We start from the raw sequence: 21,129 nt of genomic DNA, 5'->3' as shown, positions 1-21,129 counted from the left end.
TTGTTTCTGATTTTAGGAAGAAAATTAACTACACTGTTATCAGTTTCTCATAGATGCCCATTATCAGGTGTGAGAGAATTCCCTACTTTTCTTCATTTTCTGAGAATTTTTATCAGGAATAGATGTTGGATTTGGTCAAATGCTTTTCTATGTCTTCTGGCTTTAGCGGCAGGAAACTCAGGCTTTAGTTATAAACACCCCAGTATAGTTGGAATGGGGCTTTCTTCAACAGGGGCTTTGAGCATAAGGTCTTTTGCTGTGGGAGTAGTAATAGTAGCAGTAGTAATACCAATTATTGCTCAGGCACGTGGGCTAAATAATTTATAAATAAATTATCTCTGGTCAGGGATAGCCTGTCTACCATATTGTCAGTCTTCCCACTCTGACTTTAAGAGTATATCACATATTTTGTTTCCCTTCTGAGGACATACAAAAGAAAGTTCTCTCTTCCATGTTGTATTTAGAATGTTCTTATTTAGTAAAGGTAGCCTCTCTTCTTCAAATATAGAAACAGTTTTCACACTGCTGAATAAAGTGACGACAAAATAGCAGAATATATTATTTGCAGAATATATTATCTGTATTATAACATACTTACATAATTTTGATTCTAAAGCAAACTAAAGAAAAAAAGAAACCTTGCTGATTTAGAATTATAGTAGCGTTCTACAAGCCATTTTCCCAATTTTTGGAAAATGTGTGTTTCTAACATCAAAGGTTTTGGGTTTTGTAAATTTAAGATTGTTCACACACCATTTATTATCTATCACTGCCAACAGGGCCTGAAGTGGTAGAACTTAGTTAAACTTATAATATCTCAGCAGCAAAAAGAAAAAAAAGAAAAAAAAATTTTCACAAAGAACATATACAGCCTCACACTGGTTCAGGTCAGGCTTTGACTTCAAGTAAGTTTTCTGCAATTCACAAACATATGTTTGTTTTAAAAAGATATATATTTGGAATTGTGGATAACAGATTTTGTGCCTATCATGGGCATTTAATTTCATTTAATTTTTTCCACAGCTTTAAATAATTTTTGACAATATTATTTTACACTTACTTCTGATTATTCTAGAGAATTTCACAATTGTGCTTTGGTCATTTTGACAAAAATTGAAGAAATTCATTTATTGTAATTTATGGAAGGTGGTGCTAGGAAACACAGCCATTGTAAGAAACATGTTGCAGAAGGGAAATATTTATGCTCATCCTATTTTACTTTATTGTAAGTCAAATATTTTTACTCATCACTTTGGAAAGTTTTTTAATGTGAAAGTATTATAAATTCACTTTAAAGCTGGGTTTTATATTTTATTCTTTCTTAATTTCTTATTTTCTTATTATATGGAACTAGATGACAAAGGATAGTAGCAATTAAGGATTGACTTTGGCTATTTTGTTAAAACAGTACCAACTGTCTTTACAGGGTATTCTTATATTCAGTTTACATAAAGTTTATACCTTTGACTATCATTTTGATCACTGAAGTATTTTTCAAGAAATCTAGTACAAAACATTTTGGAATTCTGAAGAACATGCTTTAACTGTTATACAGTTGTTATGGCAAAGACAATTTTGACTTTCAGTTTCTCCCTCTAAATAAGAGAAAATGACACCCATTTGGTAGTGGGTTCCCATTGTTGTGCAGGATATAGGTGCAACTTTCTTATTACTGAGATAGAAGAAAAGGTATCTGGTTCAACTACATACAGTGAGAAAACTTCCACAAATCTCTTGGCTGAAAATGAAATAGTCTGTAAAGAATTACAAGAAAGAAATAACTTGAAAAGTAACATAAACATTTTAGTCCAAGGTCATAAATAAAAAGGATGATGAGAAAGTAAAGAAAGAGGTGATAAGGGATAAAAAGAAATACCCTTAGCAATACATCTTTTGACCCAGATAGAAATATAACTATTACCTGGTTGGCTGTTTTTGGCAAAATGAGAAGCTTATGGAGAATTGGCACCATTTGGGGTAAACCTTTATATGACAGTGTTTTATACAGATAGTTATACATATAAAGACGTATTTTATTTTTTAATGACTATTCTCTATTAATATCTGATTGAATACTTTACAATCTCGATGCTATTTGTTAAATTATTTTTGTCAGTAGAATTTCACTTCACTAATCTGATAGCAGTGATGCTTCCTTCCAAGGAACAAGATTATAATTTAATATTAAATATGACAACTACAATTTCCTAAACATTTATGACTAAATGAGATATACATAAACTATCTGGTGCACAATATAGATAGAAAAAAATGTCATTTTATTTTTTCCACTGTTCCTTCTCCTAAAGATTATAAAACATAGTATAAATATGCATGTAACTATTAGACAACTTAGAAAATATTAACTCTTTTACCGAAAGAAATCTTTCTTTGCTCGAAAAGGACAGTCAGAAGGAACTATGTGTGTTGACAGACCATAAAAATTGGTATCTTTAAAGGTTTTCATAGGGACTTCCCTGGTGGTCCAGTGGTTAAGAATCCATCTTGCAATGCAAGGGACACCAGTTCGATCCCTAGTCAGGGAACTAAGATCCCACATGCCATGGGGCAATTAAGCCTGTGTGCCACAACTAGAGAGCCTGCGCACCACAACGAAAGTTGTGTGTCGCTACTAAGACCCAACGCAGCCAAAAAATAAATAAATAAATATTTTAAAAAAAGTTTTCATAGATAATGTTTAAAATTTTCAGGACTGAGGGGTAGCATTTCATGAAAAGAAACTTTGGCATATAATGACAATTTTCACTTCTCAAAAGAACAAAGTAAAATTTTTTATTTTGCATATGTGAGGACCTAGCAAATGCTATAAATTCTTGGATTTGGTGAAAATTAAAACATTTTACATAAATTATGGTCATGTTTATCCATGTCTATAATATGGAAGATGAATATATCTAAAGAGTTGGCATTTGTAAAAACAATAGACAATGACTTTATTCATATAAATTTTGTTTTTTCCCCAATCAAATATACTCTGGAAATACATATTTATTCTGCATGAGGAATAACTCAATTTCATTAAATATATTAAATATATTAATGGCTTTTTATAGACCAATGAGATAAAATTTTAAAAGAATAATCAAGTAGCTATGAATATAGATATCAAGTTATGATGCAAGGCATAGACTGCTTTTATCTATATGTATTACATTTTGGATTGTCAGAATACCTGTGTGTAGCTTTAGAGGAGGTGTACCCTAGTTTTCTTCAGAATGGAAAGGTATCCAGTGTCACTAACTAAACAAATGGATGTATGATCATTATGCAAGATTATTGACATACAAAGAGATAAATATAACTCTACTTGCCTTTGAGGAGCTTAAGAGTAGTATAAATTAAAAAAAGATAATTAGAGCTTAGGTACCAATATAGTCAAGTTGGGATTTTGGAGGAAGGAAATTAGAGAAAATGATCCAAAGGAAGTGACTCAGTTGAGTCTTTCAGGAAAGTTAATATGGCCAAATTTTCAGGTAGAAGGAGGCTAATCTAGGATGAGAAACAGCTGTGTTTCAGTTCAAGAGACAAGGGGTTGAAATTAGGAACTTGAGGGAAATGATAAAACTAGTGATCTAAAGAATGGCTTACATGAAAACCACAGTGTTATGGAAAAGAGTTTGGTTTCATTCTGAAAGTCAGAGAGGTTAGTGAATGATTTTAAACAGAAAAGTCATTCGTAATTCACATTTTAAAAAGATTTCTTCACGTACTGTGGAAGAATCAGTCAGAAAGGACTATGACTGAAACTAGGGAAGCAGGTAATGAGGCTGTTAGAAAAATTCACAGAAAAATGATGAAAATTGAAACATGGGTGTTGTCTGAAGGACTGGAGAGAAAGCAGTACATTTGAGAGACAGGAAGGAGGGAGAATGAACGGATGGCTCTGAAAGATTTAGGGTGCAGGTTTAGAGAGAGGAATGAAAAAAAGTCTCTTCCATATTCCTGGCTTGGGAGACTGGGTGATTGGTGTTACCATTCCCTGAAATAGAGATAATGTAAATAAGAATAAATATGGAGAGAGGTAAAGTAAAAATGAGTTTAGCATTGGACATGTTAAATTTGGAGTGCCTGTGGGACTTAAGTGCTGATGTCAGTTTTGCTGGGATAAACTCCTTCCTAACAGATCATAAAGGCAAACGTATTCCTGAGAAGCATCTATCCCTTCCATCATAATCTGATCATAAACATGTGCTGTTCAAATCCTTTAATATGAAGAATTCAAGCAGTTAAGCACTAATGCCTCCTTTGTATCAATGAACGATTATATCTACAGATATATTCTATAACAGAATAGTGCATTTTCTTTTCCTGAGTTTAGATTCAATCATTAAAGAGGTTGTGTATTTGCAAGTAATTTCAAAAAAATCAAATTAATTTCAGATTGTAATGAATGAAATAGAAAACTAGCACAAGGGATTTTTTTTCAACATCTTTATTGGAGTATAATTGCTTTACAATGGTGTGTTAGTTTCTGCTTTATAACAGTGAATCAGCTATACATATACATATATCCACAAGGAGTTTTTTCATGCATGATTTCCCCAAATGGTTATCTGACTTGGATGAATTTTAAGGGCAAAATATTTGAAACAATTAACTTTACCTCTATTTCTATTTTGGGCTAAGATGAAGATATTCAACTCAAAGTAATATTTCAAGTGTGGAGTTTTACATAATATTTACTCTTAGAAAAGTGTGTCTATGTCCCTTATTATCGGTTTTCCCCATGTAGACCATGGCACTTGATTTAAAAAGTCCCACACTTGGGAGAAAGTCTTCAAATAATTTTGTTGACTTGCACCTCCCTCTTGATTGCAACTTCACAAACAATATAGAATTAGCTGCAGGACATTTGCATTTATACACATGCTGGCTGCTTTGGGATGTCCTATTTTGTGTAAGAGAACAGAGCAGAGGTACCTTTAAATGATGTGTTGCAGAGCTCCTTTAAACCTTATTAAATCTTTTCATCAACAGGAGGGAGACATCCTACTGAGATAATTTCTTTTCACCATCTCTCTCTCTGTCTTTCTTCTCTCAAATCTGAAAGCAACAGTATTCTGCAGAAAGCAGATGCGAACTGAATAGGACTTTTTAAAAGCTCATACATAAATAAGAAGGAAGCTGTCATCAATGTGTAATGTTCATTCACTTAAAAATATATATTAAGCCCCTACCACATGTCGAACACTGTGTTAGACTCCAGTGTATACAATGATGACAAAAGCAGTCATGATTCTTGCTTTCCAGCAGCTAAGACTAAATATAGTGGGGAATATAGCATTGAATTTTTTAAAAAAAGATAGTTATAAATACATTAACTTGAGACCTGTCAGGGTTAGCTTCTAATGTCAAGCAAGTGGTCTTTTATTTTAGGGGAATCTTGGGTATGGGAAAAGCCACAGTTCCACAGAACTCTTTTTGCCGTAGCTGTTTGGAAATGCATCATTTGTTTTAAAACAATTTGTCCAGATCAAAGTGGTTGAAAGAGAATATAAATCAAAGGAATCAGTGTATAGAAAAATAATATTTGCAATTATTTTGTGCCATTAGGGTTTTGTTTAATTTTTATCATCTGAAGGAATTTTGTTAACTTTAATTTTTGGATTAAGATACAATTATACAATTTATATATATTTTAATATATTTACCCATTTTCCAGATCTCAAATGTATCATTCATTTCATCATTTATCATTCATTATGTTTGCTGTATATGTTGCTGGTATTAATGAATTTTAAAACTATCTCTAACAAAATTGTATGAACACAATTTTATAATTGGTAGAAATTTTGACATTTTAAAAATCTGAATAAAGTCAAAATATTTTTTTAAAAACAGATGTCTTTAAGAATAAATAAATCTTCCAAATCAAAAGTCTTAAAAAAGGATAAATTCTTCTTGAAAATACTAAACAAGTTATAAAATTGTTTTATTTTATATAAAAATTAGACCAAAACCCTTAAAATTTAATAAAAACACTGAAAAGTTTATTTAAAACTTTAAAGAATGATTGATAGATGTTTGGTCTCTGGTTCCACATGTAAGTCACCACTCTGTCTTAACAACAAATAAAAAAGCTTGAACAGATTGAAAAATCTACAACTATTTTTGAATGCATAAGACGGAGGACATAGGGCATTGAAAAATAATCAAGGAATACTATTGAACAATTCTAAAAATTTTATAACCTTGTTGGAATGGACCTATTCCTTGAAAAGCACAACCTGTCAGAACTTACACAAAAAATAGAAATTTGAATAAGCATATACCTCTTGAAGAAATTGAATCAATAATTAATAACACTCCAAAACAGAAAGCACCATTCCCAGATGGGTTCACTGGTGAATTCTGTTATATCAAACATTTATGGAAGAAATTACACCACTTCTCTATAATCTCTTTCAGAGGATAGAAGCAGTGGGAATACTTTGTAAGTCACCTTATGAGGCTAGCATTACCTTATTACCAAAACCAAAGGCATTACAAGAAAAGAAAACTACAGACCAATATCTCTCATTGCACATAAATGCAAAAATTCTTAACAAAATATTAGCAAATTAAATCCAACAGTATATAGAAAGAATTATATCCCATGACCAAGTGGTTTTTATTCCAGGTGCGCAATGTCCTAGTTCAACATTCAAAAATCAATTAATGCAGTCCAACACACTGATAGACTAAAAAAGAAAAATCACATGATCCTATCAATAACTATAGAAAAAGCACTGACAAAATCTAACACCTATTCATGATAAAAACTGTCAGTAAACTAGGAATAGAAGGAAACTCCCTCAACTTGATAAAAAATGACTTTAAAAAAAAAAAAAAAGAAAAAACACCACTAACATACTTAATAATGAGAAACTCAAAGCTTTCCCCCTGAGATAGGTAAAAGGTAAGGAAGTCCACTCTCACCACTTCTTTTTAACATCATATTAGAAGTACTAGCTAATGCAATAAAACAAAGAATAGAAATAACATGTATACAGATTGTGAAGGAAGACATAAAACTGTCTTTGTTCACAGATGACATAGTTGTTTATGTAGGAAATCTTAAAGGACTGATCAAAACACTCCTATAACTAAATAGCAGTTATGGCAAGGTTGCAGGACGCAAGGTTAATATACAAAAGTCAGTCATTTTCCTATATGCCAGGCATATATCATATGCCTATATGCTATATGATGAACAAGTGGAATTTGAAATTAAAATCACAATACCACTTACATTAACTCCCTCAAGATGAAACACTTAGATATAAATCTGACAAAATATTTGTAATATCTATATAGGAAAACTACAGAACTCTGCTGAATGAAATCAAAGAAGAATTAAATAAATGGAGAGATATTCCATGTTCATGGAAAGGAAGACTCAATATTGTTTAGATATTAGTTCTTCCCGACTTCATCTATAGATTTAATGTGGTCTCAGTCAAAACCCAGCAAGTTAATGTTGTGGGCATCAACAAAATCATTCTAAAGTTTATACCGAAAAGCAAATGCCCAAATAGCCAACACAGTATTGAAGAAGAGCAAAATTGGAGGACTGACACTACCCAATTTCAATACTTAGTATAAAGCAACAGCAATCAAAACAGTGTGGTAATGGCAAAAGAAAAGGCAAATAGATCAATGGAACGTAGTAGAGAGCCCTGAAATAGACCTCGATGAATATTGTCACCTGATCTTTGGCAAAGGAATAAAGGCAATACAATGGAGCAAAGATAGACTTCTACAAATGGTGCTGGAACAACTGGACATAAAAAAAATAAAGCTAGATACACACCTAAACACCCTTTAAATATTTACTCAAAATGAATCACAGTAATAAATGTCAAATCCAAAAGTATAAAACTCCTAGAAGATATGAGAAAAACTAGATGACCTTGGGTATGGTGGTGCCCTATTAATATAACACCAAAGACACAATTCATGAAACAAATAATTGATAATCTGGACTCCATTAAAATTAAAAACTTCTGCTCTTGTGTGAAAGACAATGTCAAGTGAATGAGAAGACAGGCCACAGATTGGGAAAGGATATTCGCAAAAGACACATCTAACAAAGGATTATTATCCAGAATATACAAAGTACTTATAAAACCCAAGAGTCAGAAAGCAAACAACTTGATTAAAAAATGGGCCAAAGCCCTTAACAGACACCTCACCAAAGAATATATGCAGATAACAAATAAACATATGAAAAGATGATCCACATCACATGCCATCAGGGAAATGCATATTGAGATACCACTACACACCTATGAGAATGGCCAAAATTCAAAACACTGACAATACCAAATACTGGTGAAGATGTGAAGCCACAGGAAGTGTGATTGCAAAATGGTTCAGCCACTTTGGACGACAATTTGGCCATTTCTTATAAAACAAAATGTACTCTTACCATTTGATCCAAAAAATGTGCTCCTTTGTATTTACCCAAAGAAATTGAAAACACCTCCACTCAAAAATATGCACATGGTTGTTTATAGCAGCTTTATTCATAATTGCCAAAACTTGGAAGCACCAAAGATGTCCTTCACCTGCCAAATGGGTAAATAAAGTAGTACATCTAGACAATGAAATGTTATTCAGTGCTAAAAAGAAATGAGTTATCAAGCTATAAAAAGACATGGAGGAATCTTAAATGCATATTACTAAGTGAAACAAGCAAATCTGAAAAGCATTCTGGAAAAGGCAAAATCATAGCAATAGTAAAAACATCTATGGTTGCCAGGAATTGGACACAAGAGATGAATAGGCGAAGCAAAGAGGAATTTTAGTGCAGTAAAAATACTCTGGATGATATCACAATGATGGATACATGTCATCATACATTTGTCTAAAACCCATAGAAGGTACAGTGCCAAGAGTGAATCTTAATGTAAACTATGGACTTTGGATGATTATGATGTGTCAATATAGGTTTATCATTTATAACAAATGTACCATTCTGGTAGGGGATGTTGATATTAGTGAAAGTCTATGCATGTATAAGGGCAGGAGTATATGGGAAGTCTCTGTACTTTCCCTCAATTTTGCTGTGAACCTAACACTGCTTAAAAAATAAAGTTCTAATAAAATGAGGAAAACAATAAAGAACAAAGAATTTATAAATTTCATGAAAAATGTATCTTTTTAGTAAATCTACTTGGAATTGGCCACAGTTGCCAATGGATTTGCCAATGGGCAATTGTTTCTCGATTGCCAAAAAAAAAAAAATCCAAGTGTAGTGGACATCTTTCTCTCATAAGTCACTCTCATAATTGGCTTGCTCCTCAAAATATATTGGGAGTCATTTCTCCTTTTGCCAGCACCCCTTACTTAACAACTCAAATAGCAGCAACTTCCAGGTAAGTATATTGCTTTTCTTAGAATCTTAATATTATTTAGTTCCATATGCATTTCACCTAACCTAGAAAAATTCTTCAATTCTTGTGGCATATGTGTTGACATCTTTTTTTTGTTTGTTTCTACTTCTAATTCACATGTTTCTTCCGTAATTGTGTTTTCTGTTAGTCCTTTCCTTAGCTTTCAGTTAATGGTGACTGGGGATGGGAAGGGCAGGGGCCAGGAATAATGCCTGTGCTTACATCATTCCCTGAAGACTCTTGTTTATGTCCTTCATGGAGAGTATTATATCAAGTTGAAGAGCCAACAGAGTGCAAAGGACAAATCAGTGTGATATTGAGAATGTCAGTCTAAATTTGATTCTTTAAGTATCATATCTTTAGAAAGCCTCCCTAAAGTTTGCAGCTGGGTTAAGTACGCTTTATATGTTTGCCCACAATATTGTGTGTGAATGTGTTTGTATACTTATATACATATGTATGTGTATGTGTGTGTATACATATATACATGTGAATAATTTAATTTACTACATTGCATTATAATTATCCCTTATTAGACTGTGAACACTCTGGAGGCAGGGAATATATGTTAGTAATATTAAAATCCCCAAGACCTGATATAATACCTGAACGTAGAAAAATTTCAAATGTATATTAGTTGAATTAAGTATGGCATCTTTTACACATACAAGTATGAATAAGTATTCTATATTGTTATGAAGTATTACCACTTATACACTTATTCTGAATTTATTTCCTATTTACGTAACTGTCCATGTTTTTGCCTAATTGTTTAGTGTGATTATAATCAGTGAGAGGACATTACGTGTGAGATACAACATGCATTTACCACCTTTTCAGTGTACTATGGAACTATATTTTGATAAGGGGCATCAGTACATTATTATTTAACATTAGTATTTAGTATAATAATTGTCTATATTTGACACTTGTTTTGTAATCAGAGGTTAATGGTACTAACTACCATTTATAACCTTGCTGAGTAATCTCTGATTTCAAAGATAGATTGATTTGAATGTTATATTTAAAATATCTCATGTTGATGATTAATGTGTAGTAATGTATATATGAAATTAATTATATAATTATGTTTCCAAATGCTGAAGTCATGCTAAAATTATAATGACACTAACTAGAAATGGCTTCCAAGGTTATTTTCACGTATTATTAAATAAGAAGATCAGGGGAAGTTTTTAATTGGTTTAGTAGCTTACAATTCAGCTTGAATTTAATCTGACACCCACAACCAATATAAAATTGGATTTGTTCATTTTCGAATATGATACCAAAAATCAATCTTAAAATATCCATGAAAAAAACTATGACACTGGTGATGAAGAATTCAGTGTGTACTAGAGTGTAAATAGAAGTAATCTCTGTACATCTGCTAAGTTTTCCTAAAAATTAATGCGTAAGGTGCAGAAAAATGGACTAGAATGGGAATAAGGTATAACTACAATAAATAAGGCCTATTCACATGATAGAAGTTGTTAAAATGGCCTTTCTTAGTGCTTATGCTGCTAGTTCAGGCCTTATAGGACATACAGCTTCAGTGGCAAAGAAATAACTGAATTCTGATGGATAAAATCCACCCCCCTCCCTCCCACCTGATATGTTTTCTACTATTTGTGAGAACAGATATAGTTACAGCAGCAACCTCAAATATTTCTTGACTAGCTGCTGTTTAGAACAACCTCTGGTAGTGATTTAAGATGTAAAAAACTTAGAATCTGTAGGGAAAACCAAGCACACATAAAATATAAGTGGTAATAAGAGCTCAGGATTGGTAGAAATTGTGTTTCAGTCAGATTGATAATAATGTTAGAGAACTTTATTGAGGCCATAACAATCTCTTCCTAAGCTTTGGGTAGGATTTGTTATAGGAATTAAATAATAAAGTAATGTATGCTATTATTTAGTATCATGATACTTTCTAGTATTGTTAAACATCTACCCTATGAAGTGGCTCTTATTATTCCCATTTTACCCCTAGGAAAACCAAATAATTTGTACAGGAGGCACACAGTTGAAAAGTGTTAGAATTGGAATATGAATTCAGGACTCACTGATTCTAAATCCCAAGCCCTTTCCATTATACCATGCTGACTGCTAGTATCACCTCAAACTCTATTTTCCCTATTCAAACCATACTTTCATTTGGAAAATAGTAACACAACCTTCAGGTAATATGGAATTGTGACAAAAGAGACAAAAGATCAGAGCTGAAGGATGAAGAGGTCAACTTCCTAGACATATCATTCCAGACATTGCTTAGATGACCTTTTCTTCATTGAGCACCAGGTGGCCCTAGACAGAAAAGACAATGTATCAGCTTGGAATTGCATGTGGCTACAGTGGCAAAGAACAGAAATAACAGTTGCTTCAATATGAGAGAGGTTTATTTCTCTCTCATAGAGTAAAAGTAGAAATATGTAGTCCAGAGCTATTTTTTTTCTTTTTTTTTTAAACATCTTTATTGGGGTATAATTGCTTTACAATGGCGTGTTAGTTTCTGCTTTATAACAAAGTGACACACATATATCCCCATATCTCCTCCCTCTTGCTTCTCCCTCCCACCCTCCCTGTCCCACCCTCTAGGTGGTCACAAAGCACCCAGCTGATCTCCCTTGTGCTATGTGGCTGCTTCCCACTAGCTATCTATTTTACATTTGGTAGTGTATATATATCCATGCCACTCTCTCACTTTGTCCCAGCTTACCCTTCCCCCTCCCCGTGTCCTCATGTTGATTCTCTACATCTGCGTCTTTATTCCTGTGCTGCCCCTAGGTTCTTCCGAACCCTCTTTTTTTTTTTTAGATTCCATATATATGTGTTAGCAAATGGTATTTGTTTTTCTCTTTCTGACTTACTTCACTCTGTATAGTCCAGACCTATTTTGACTGCTATGTGGTGATTCAATCAAGGACCTACCTTTGTTTTTTCCCTCTCTTTCCATTTCATCATTCTTTGCAAAGTCTTCCACCTTTAGAATCTCCTCCAGATCCAAAATGGCTCATGGAGTGAACACTCTTCATCATAACCTGCATTTCAGAGAAGCAGCAGGAATAAAAGGGAGGGCATATGCCAGCTCTGTCTGCTTCTAAAAGAGCTTTCCCCCAGTTCTACCTAGCAGCTTCCACTTATTTCTCATTAGTCAACTCAGACTTCATGGAAGATTGGAAATGTAGTTATTTAGCTAGGAAAATTGTTGCCTAGAATAATACCTGGATTTTGTTACTAAGGAAGAGGGGAGAATGGATACTGAGTAGCAGTCTGGGCCCCAAGCACTAAGGAAACAAAATAGTGAACACATTCCAGACATGCATTACCCAAGCAATTTGAGTAGCTTGGCTCTCTTGTTAAGGTTAATTGGGAGTTTGTGGAATCCCCATTGGGAGAGTTTCAAAGGGAAAACTGAGTGATCAGGTAATTTATGCAGCTCAAATCGGGTGAAAAATTCAGTTAAACTCTTATGATGGGCTCTGTGTCACAAAGCTTTCTGTCTGCTTACATTTTCTCTCAGCCCATCAGCAGGAATTAACTTAATCAGCAGTACAAGATCAAACTATTATGTATGCAACTCTATATTCTAAGCAACTTTCCATCAATCTAGAAGCCAATTACATGATAAATCATCAAAATCCTGTCTATATTTTCATGGTCAATTTTTTAATTTTCATAATTCACATTCATAAATATATATAACATCCACATGCGCTGATCATATTCAGATATTATATCCTCCAGGAAACATTTCAAATGAAGCAATTCACAACATGGAGAAAAATTCTAAGTCAAGTTTAAGATTGCTTCTATAGTTTTCTTAGATCTAAAGTAAATTAGTTCCTTAGTTGGAAAAAAATAAGGAACAGGGAAGCAGTGTAGCAGTGCAGAATGAGCATGGACTTTGGACTTGAATAAATCTCAGTTTCAGTGCCATCTCAGACCATAATTCTCTTGATATTTGACTTTGCACAAGCTGTGTAAACTCCTTGAGCCTCATCTTGAATTGTAAAATTGTGATTCTGGTACATAGCTAGGGCTGAGAACCTCTGTAGTACAGAGTATTTAAGAAATGTCTATTTATTCTCTAATCATCAGCCTACTATAAAAAGTCAGCCTTCCTTGGTTAACACAAGGTAGACCAAATTCCAAGAACTGGGCGCCTGCTTGCTAAGCCACCAGTTCAGAGATGGAACATGGGTAGCAAATGTGTGGGACTGCATGGCTGAGCATATTTTATGGGATGAGTCAGCACGTTGAGTTTTTGTTACTAATTCTTGTTGTCCTGAGGGGGACAGGCAGTCTGGACACAGTCCATTGTCTGTGAACTGAATTTGTCCTCAGGCCAGCCCTTTAAGTCCTAGGAAAAGAACAGGCTGTGAGGAAAAATAAAAAATAAAAAACAAAGCCAAGCAAAAAACTGTGCTACTACATCTTGGAACACAGAAACTCCTGCTTTGAGATCTGTTGAAAACATTGTAACCCATTGGGGAGAAATGCACTTTCTCAGTTTTGCTGTAAACTCCAGTTGCATCTTTTGCTTCCTAAATGCTGACTTGAATACCTGGAAGTTGATGTGGAATAGCTGTAATACTTACTGTAAAAATAGGATAACAGAACAAAGCAGGTAACCATCCCCCATAACAGAGCAGTACAGTACAGTGGATATGCCCACAATGCTCAGCCCAGCTGACATGGCTCCTGGCAGGGAACTGCTCAGGGGACTGTTTGGGAGGAACTGGGGTTCCTGATACCTGAGTGTGGAAACATTGGGAATGGAGTACCTGTAAGTCATCCTTACAGAGCCTCCCAGAAATACATACAGAGGACAAGTAATACAAAGTAGTAAGAATCCTGAAGTTAAGCAGATGGAGATATGAGTCAACAAAATGTGATTATATACACTATAGTAACTAATTCATTTATGTTTAAGCTTGTATTTGGAGTCTAGCAGCCTGTTCTCTGTCTTATTCACTATGATCTTGTTTGTTAATGGGCAGAAGCTGAGTGGAGGTAAATCCTGATTATTATTATTATTATTATTTTTTTTTTGTGGTACGCGGGCCTCTCACTGTTGTGGCCTCTCCGGTTGCAGAGCACAGGCTCCAGACGCACAGGCGCAGCGGCCATGGAACACGGGCCTAGCTGCTCCGCGGCATGTGGGGTCCTCCCGGACCAGGGCATGAACCTGTGTCCCCTGCATCGGCAGACGGACTCTCAACCACTGCGCCACCAGGGAAGCCCAATCCTGATTTGTACTCTAGGACAGAAAAGAGGAGTAAGGTTCCCCTAAGGAGCAGCAGTGATGTGTTAGGACCCAAGACTAGATACCACGAGGTTAAAACAGGTGGACCCGGAGTGTGTGTCAGGAAACACACATAAAGAACAGGCTGCCAATTCCAGTATGGTCAACAGATAAGCTAAAATACTCAGGAAATCAGCACTGAGTTCACAAATTCAAGAACCCTTGTGGACAAGAGAAACTACACTTTGGGTTGAAAGTAGGAGGTTGAGCAACAATGTGGTAAACAAATAAAAATGAAGTTATCCGTTATAAGACAGCAGATAAATGTACAGATATGGCTTTTGTTTGGTTCCTCTGACCATAGTAGGAACAAATGTCAAAAGACATGACTGGATTTGTAAACAGCATATGAGCATGAGCCTCGAATCTACTTAGAATCTTGCTTCTTTGTAGTTGGGGACCCTATATGACTATTGCCAATCCTTCAGGATGCTGGAGTTCTGTAACTTGGGCCCCAGTCCCATTTACCCTAATAATTAATTGCCATAGATTTCCTTATTTAATGATAACCATCTCTCACCTGTCTGATATGTCCTTCTTCCAGACTCTACTTTGGTTTCTTTCACGTGTCTAAAAACATCCTCATATAACCCTTGCGAAAATCTCTGAAGATAACGAAGACTTGCCTGAATCTACCTAGTACCATACTTTAGGTTATGCTCTACTTGCCTACTTGACTATTGTTGACAGATGCTGGATCTGCCTTTAAGTACCTATTCCTCTGTAGTAACTTATCGGTTCTATGCCCCACTTCTTAATTGGTCAACTAAGAACCACTGCCGAGAGAACCTTCTCTTCCAGGTTCGTTCTTACTGCCTGTCAGGATCATGTAAACACAATTAAACTACTAGCCGGGGACACAAAGCTTTAGCCATAATAGAAACTTTGTTCCAAAGAGCAAGTACTATTTAAAATAAACTGAATGTCTTAGCTTAAAGGGCTTGAAAACAAAACTAAAAGGTAAGGTCGTGCGGCATCAAAAGGATCAGGACTTGGGGTCCCACCTCAAGGTAACCAATCTGCCATCTTATTAGGTTTCTTTGTACATGGTAGTGATTGAACAGCCCTGTTGCTCAGCCACATAGCAGAATCTTTTCTCCAGCCTTTGTCTGGAGTTGAACAAATCTTCTAGAGCTTTTTACCTCTTTTTAGATAGTTTTCCCAGATATAGCCTGTGTCTGTATTGGACACTCCTAGATTTTAAATTTGCATCCAAAGCTACCCTTTCCGTTTTTATTTGATTTTATCAATCACCTAACCTCCTAAAACAGGAACTATTGTAAAATTAGATTTGAAAGGTTATAGATCTCCTTTAAAGATGTTCGTTTTGGTTTTACAGTCGCTCCTACTCAGATAGAGAGGCTATCTTTTCATCTGGGGTTTTCTTTAGAACTCTCACTTCTGTTTTTGAATTTCAAAGTAAGTACAAACTATGTTTTATGCAAAATCTCTTCTGGTAGCTCATTATGTCAGTAAAGAGGAACAGATGAGCTGGTTCAGCTAGAGTCTTCCACCAGTAATTGTGTGGGATCACCATGGCCCAGGATCTGGTCCTTAATATTTCAGGCTGAGAAAAATAATTATATCATTTTATAGTTTCTCAGTCTGTGAGAGATAAGCTCATAGCAATGTAATAGACCAAATGACATGCCATTAGGTGATTTGGCTCAAGAACTAGGGCTGTTCTCCTGCAAAGAGCTCTTCCCTCTGCCACTCAGGAGACTAAATTACAAATCAGAAGGTAGCAATATAAGCTTGGAACAGGACAAGGGATGCTGGATATGCTCAAGATATTTTTATCAAATTATGGTACATAAATGACATCCTGATTTATATTAAAAATGTTCACGATGAAATAAAGTTGTTCTTTTGGAATCAGTCATTAAGATTCTCTGCTGAACAACAGGAAACAAATTCTCCATCTTTTAAATTTCTCATTTTAGATTTAATTTAAACTATATTAGAAATGTTATGGGAGCACAATTCTTAACTCATGCATTTGAATATGATAGAGTTGGGGGGGGTGATGCCTATGTCTTCTTGGTTAGATCCAGGGGATATTTGGGTCCCAATACATTTATAAACCTTCCCTTTGCATATGTGATTACTGCTCGTTTTACTTTCAGGATATTTGTCTGAAGTTGTCCCCAATTCTTGAAAATTAATATTATAATCCTTATCACACAGATAACATATTATACTCTCCAAAGAAGGACAAGCTCTATGGGATGGCCACTTTAAAGGTTATATATCCATTATGTATCCATTGCTCATATATTTAGTTTTTACTTTAAAAAGTATAGTAGCTTGTCTTGAAGTTTAAAGTGTATTGGCCTTCCTTCTCAAAAAGAAAATGCAGTGCCCCGGCAGAATAAAAAATGTTCTTGCCTCTGTGGCCTAACACATGGTAAACTCTGAAGCTGAATATTTTAATCCAAGCTCTGGGTCATTCTTTTAAAAGTACATAGTCTGTGTACATAATCTTAAATTTTATTATTGGATAAATTAGAATTAATATAAAAATTCTCAGACAACAAAGCATTAGACTAACAAAGACCCTGTTAATAATAACTTGACTTACAGATAGACTCACTGCTGAGCATAATATGACTCTGCAAAATGCTGTGTCATAGCATGTGCTCCAACTGTATATGAGAGACATAAAAGCTATCTTACTTAAGTACATTTTTTAAAAAGGTCATTTATTTTTCCAATCCATGGGTGACTATTTAGATGTATTTTAAGCATATGAATTTTTTCTAGTTAGATTACATTCATTGAGATGAAAATGTTGGCAGCTTGTAAGTAAACAATTTAGATATGCCAGGTGCACTGATATTTTATCATGAAGTAGAGATGTTTTGTACCTTTGCTGCAATTATTTTTTATGAGATTTGGGAAAAGATGAGTATTTAGTATTAAACAAATTAAATCTGAGCATTTTCTGTAATCTTTTTCATTCTTACACAGTTTTGATGATTGGCCTTATTTTAATACCAACCACCTGGGGAACAGTAGTGCACATATATCTTGACAAACACAATCTGAAGCCTTATTTCATTAGTCCCACTTGTCCTTAAGCACTAAATTGCTTTCCATTTACCAAAGACAGTCTGAATTAATTTATGTGAGTTTTCTCTAAGGTGCTCTTTACATTTGTGTGCATTATTCTTGTAATCCTGGTTATATTCCTAAATCAGAGGAAGGAATAGATAGCATTCATTCATAGACTTGATTATTTGTGTATTAATACCTAGTACTTGTCAAGAGCAGAAGAGTTTGAGATTTTTATCTTGCTTTAAGCTGACAAGCTATCCTGCCACAGTTTCTATAAGTAGAAACTGGGTGTTGGTAGAAGGCATGATACTCTTGGATCAGAGATGAAGGACTTTAATTTACAACACAGCAAGCAGCTTAAGTTTCCTGTTTGCTTCAGTTCCCCTTGCCCCCAAATTCCACAGTGGCACATGAAATGCCCTTAGTGGACGTCGTGCACACGGTGGTTTTGCTACAACTGAGGAGACTTAAACTTAGGCTACTCAAATGTTTTATAAAGCAAACTCTCCACACTTTTTCCTGAAGGCTCACATTGGCTTTGATGTATTCAGTTGTAAACGTACTTGTGCTTCCCTCTGGAGGGGGCTGCTATCTATATCTTCTAAGGCTCTTATACAAATATCCTTGAAAAATAATCTGGAAAAAAAAGATGTCTACGCCTCCGCTTACAAGATGTGCAGAAAACACAAGAAACTCAGGGAGAATTGCCTCCTAACCATACTTTATAGAGAGATATTTTTATGGTAACGAATCAGCCAGACTGTTTTATTTTAGATATTACACTGAGAGACCGAATATTCAAAGGAACAATAGTCAGACCGTTATATGAAAATAGAGCTCTCTCTGGCTCCCAATCTCTGCAGCAACCAGCCCCAGGAGCCAAATCACAACCTCTGTATAAACCAGACCCAGATGGACAGAACTTGGTCAATGACTACCAACTTTACTATTTTGCCTCCTGCTTCCAACTCAGGACCAAGTAGAGAAAGCCAAATATGTTCCCCAGACCTATCACACAAGAGGCCCTGCTTCTAGTTAGCCATCCTCCAGCTTCCCCTGCCAACAACTTCCAATCAAGCATACCTGAAGCCTGTCCTTTTTTTTTTATGAAATTGTCCCACTCCTCCGCCTGCCTTGAGTCTCTGCCAAACACAGGTGATGGACTAACTCCCTTGTGATAGCAAGTTCTGAATTGCCTCTGTTTTCATTTCAGTGGCTTTCATTTATTTCCACAATATACATATTTAAACGAATATGAAAATTAGAACTGGATCCAGCAACAGTTTAATTTCTATAAAAGATACCAAATTAAGACATTATGGCTGTATGTGTGTGTGGTTTAAAAGATCTGGATAGAATTCAGGGAAAAAAATTAATCTAAATGGTGTAATCTTTGTGGATTTGTATATATTTTTGATGTAGTGTGAGTGCTTAACACTAATGAAAAAAGCAAAAATCTCAGTTTACTTAAGTTACAGATTCAGTCTCTAGATACTTATAAAATGCCATATAGCTAGAGATACTAAGAATAGCTTAAAAAAATCCCTCTATCATATAAATATTTAAAATCTATTAAAATTACATTGCTTTTATAACCTTACTATCCATGAAATAGTTTAGATGAGATAACCTTCCATGCTGTTCTTTAATGCAAATAAAGAAGGAATTTTGCAAGCAGTAGCTGGCCTTATCAACACTGGGGACATAAAATGTGTAAACTGAAAGGTAAAAGGCACCAAAATTCTAAAATATGCCTTGCTATAAAGACCAAAGAAATGTGGTCCATCCAGAATTTGCTGCTTTTTATATTTTGGCTGTGCCTTGCAGATATTAGGCATTCAAGCATGTTTGTTTAATACGTGAGTGAGAATATTTTTAGAAGCAGAATCTCAAAGCCCTCAGTTTGTCCTTGTAACCTTGACCACTGAGGGGCCAAGGAGAAGGTACATGGCTGGGGATTTGTACCTTATCTGTAGCCCCCTGACTGTATGCAGTTCAGTGGAGATTTCATAGATATCAATATGATCACCTCTTTTAAGCACAAACACAAATAACTCCATTCTGTCATCTGTCAGTGCTCTTGCCCCCAAGCAAACATTTCCATGGGAAAGTAAAGCTACTAAAATAATTGGGCTAATTATAGACTCAGAATAATGACATTCTGGCTATGCATTGACTAAAAGTGGATTGTTAGAGGAATGAGTGAGATTAGAGAGAGGACATTGGTAGAGAAAACTGACAGGAGTTGATTCATTTGAGAAGAATTTGGGTAGCTGATTATGGGTAGCCAACGATGGAACTGGATATGGTACCTAGGAAAGGACTGAATGATTCCTCCCCTGGCTCACCTGAAATAACATCATACAGGGCCACTGTTAGAGACTATGGCCTGTGGTGTAGACAAAGATGATTCTGTTTCTGTATTAAGGCAATTTTTGAAATTCACCTAAAACACACCTAAAGTGAATCTAGGGTAAAGTTTGTTTTCATATAATTTTATTTTCCCTTATTTCTGTGTTATAAAGAGAAGGAAAGCGTTATCTTGAACAAATGACAGTGTAGGAAATAGAAGATACACTTAGAAAACTAAAGAGCTAAAAAAATTACTGATACAATGTGCAGAAAGAATAAAAATATTCATTTTAAAACTTCTAGAAGAATTCACTGCTATTTTGAAATCTTGTTCTAGAGTAATAAATGTCCAAGTGGCCAGATAAAGATGCTAATTAAATTGCCTTTTAGCTTCAGCACTGTGAGGTCTGAAATAACTGTACCATTCTCTGTCACATCAAATGAATGAGGCTTAACCTTAAGACTATCAGAGGAAAATCAACATTCTTGGGAATTTGCTGCAGGTTCTCTTCTAATCTTTTTTAGATTAGTCATTTTCAAAGGACTTCTATTTGTCCTCTTGCAGGATACTCAAGTTTTTTGTGGTTTTTTTTGCGGTATGCGGGCCTCTCACTGTTGTGGCCTCTCCCGTTGCGGAGCACAGGCTCCCGACGCGCAGGCTCAGCGACCATGGCTCACGGGCCCAGCGCTCTGCGGCATGTGAGATCTTCCCGGACCGGGGCATGAACCCGTGTGGACTCTCAACCACTGCACCACCAGGGAAGCCCAGGATACTCAAGTTTTATTCAGTAAGTTGGCATCTGTCATTTAGTTGCCACCATTTTTTTTTACTTTTCTTTCTTTCATTTTTTAATTTTAATTTAAAATTTTATTTTTAGTAATGCCATTGGGCTTGAGAGGTGAGGAAGGGCAAAGGCTTGCCAGTTATTTGTGGTACTCTCATTGGCTCACTTTGGTTGGTGTTGCATTTGTGTGTTTCTTGGGGCAAGTACAGGTGGATGCTTTGATTTAACT

The sequence above is a fragment of the Pseudorca crassidens genome, chromosome 5 (assembly GCF_039906515.1).
Source record: "Pseudorca crassidens isolate mPseCra1 chromosome 5, mPseCra1.hap1, whole genome shotgun sequence".
Taxonomy (NCBI): Eukaryota; Metazoa; Chordata; class Mammalia; order Artiodactyla; family Delphinidae; genus Pseudorca; species Pseudorca crassidens.
Note: the sequence above shows the minus strand (reverse complement) of the source record.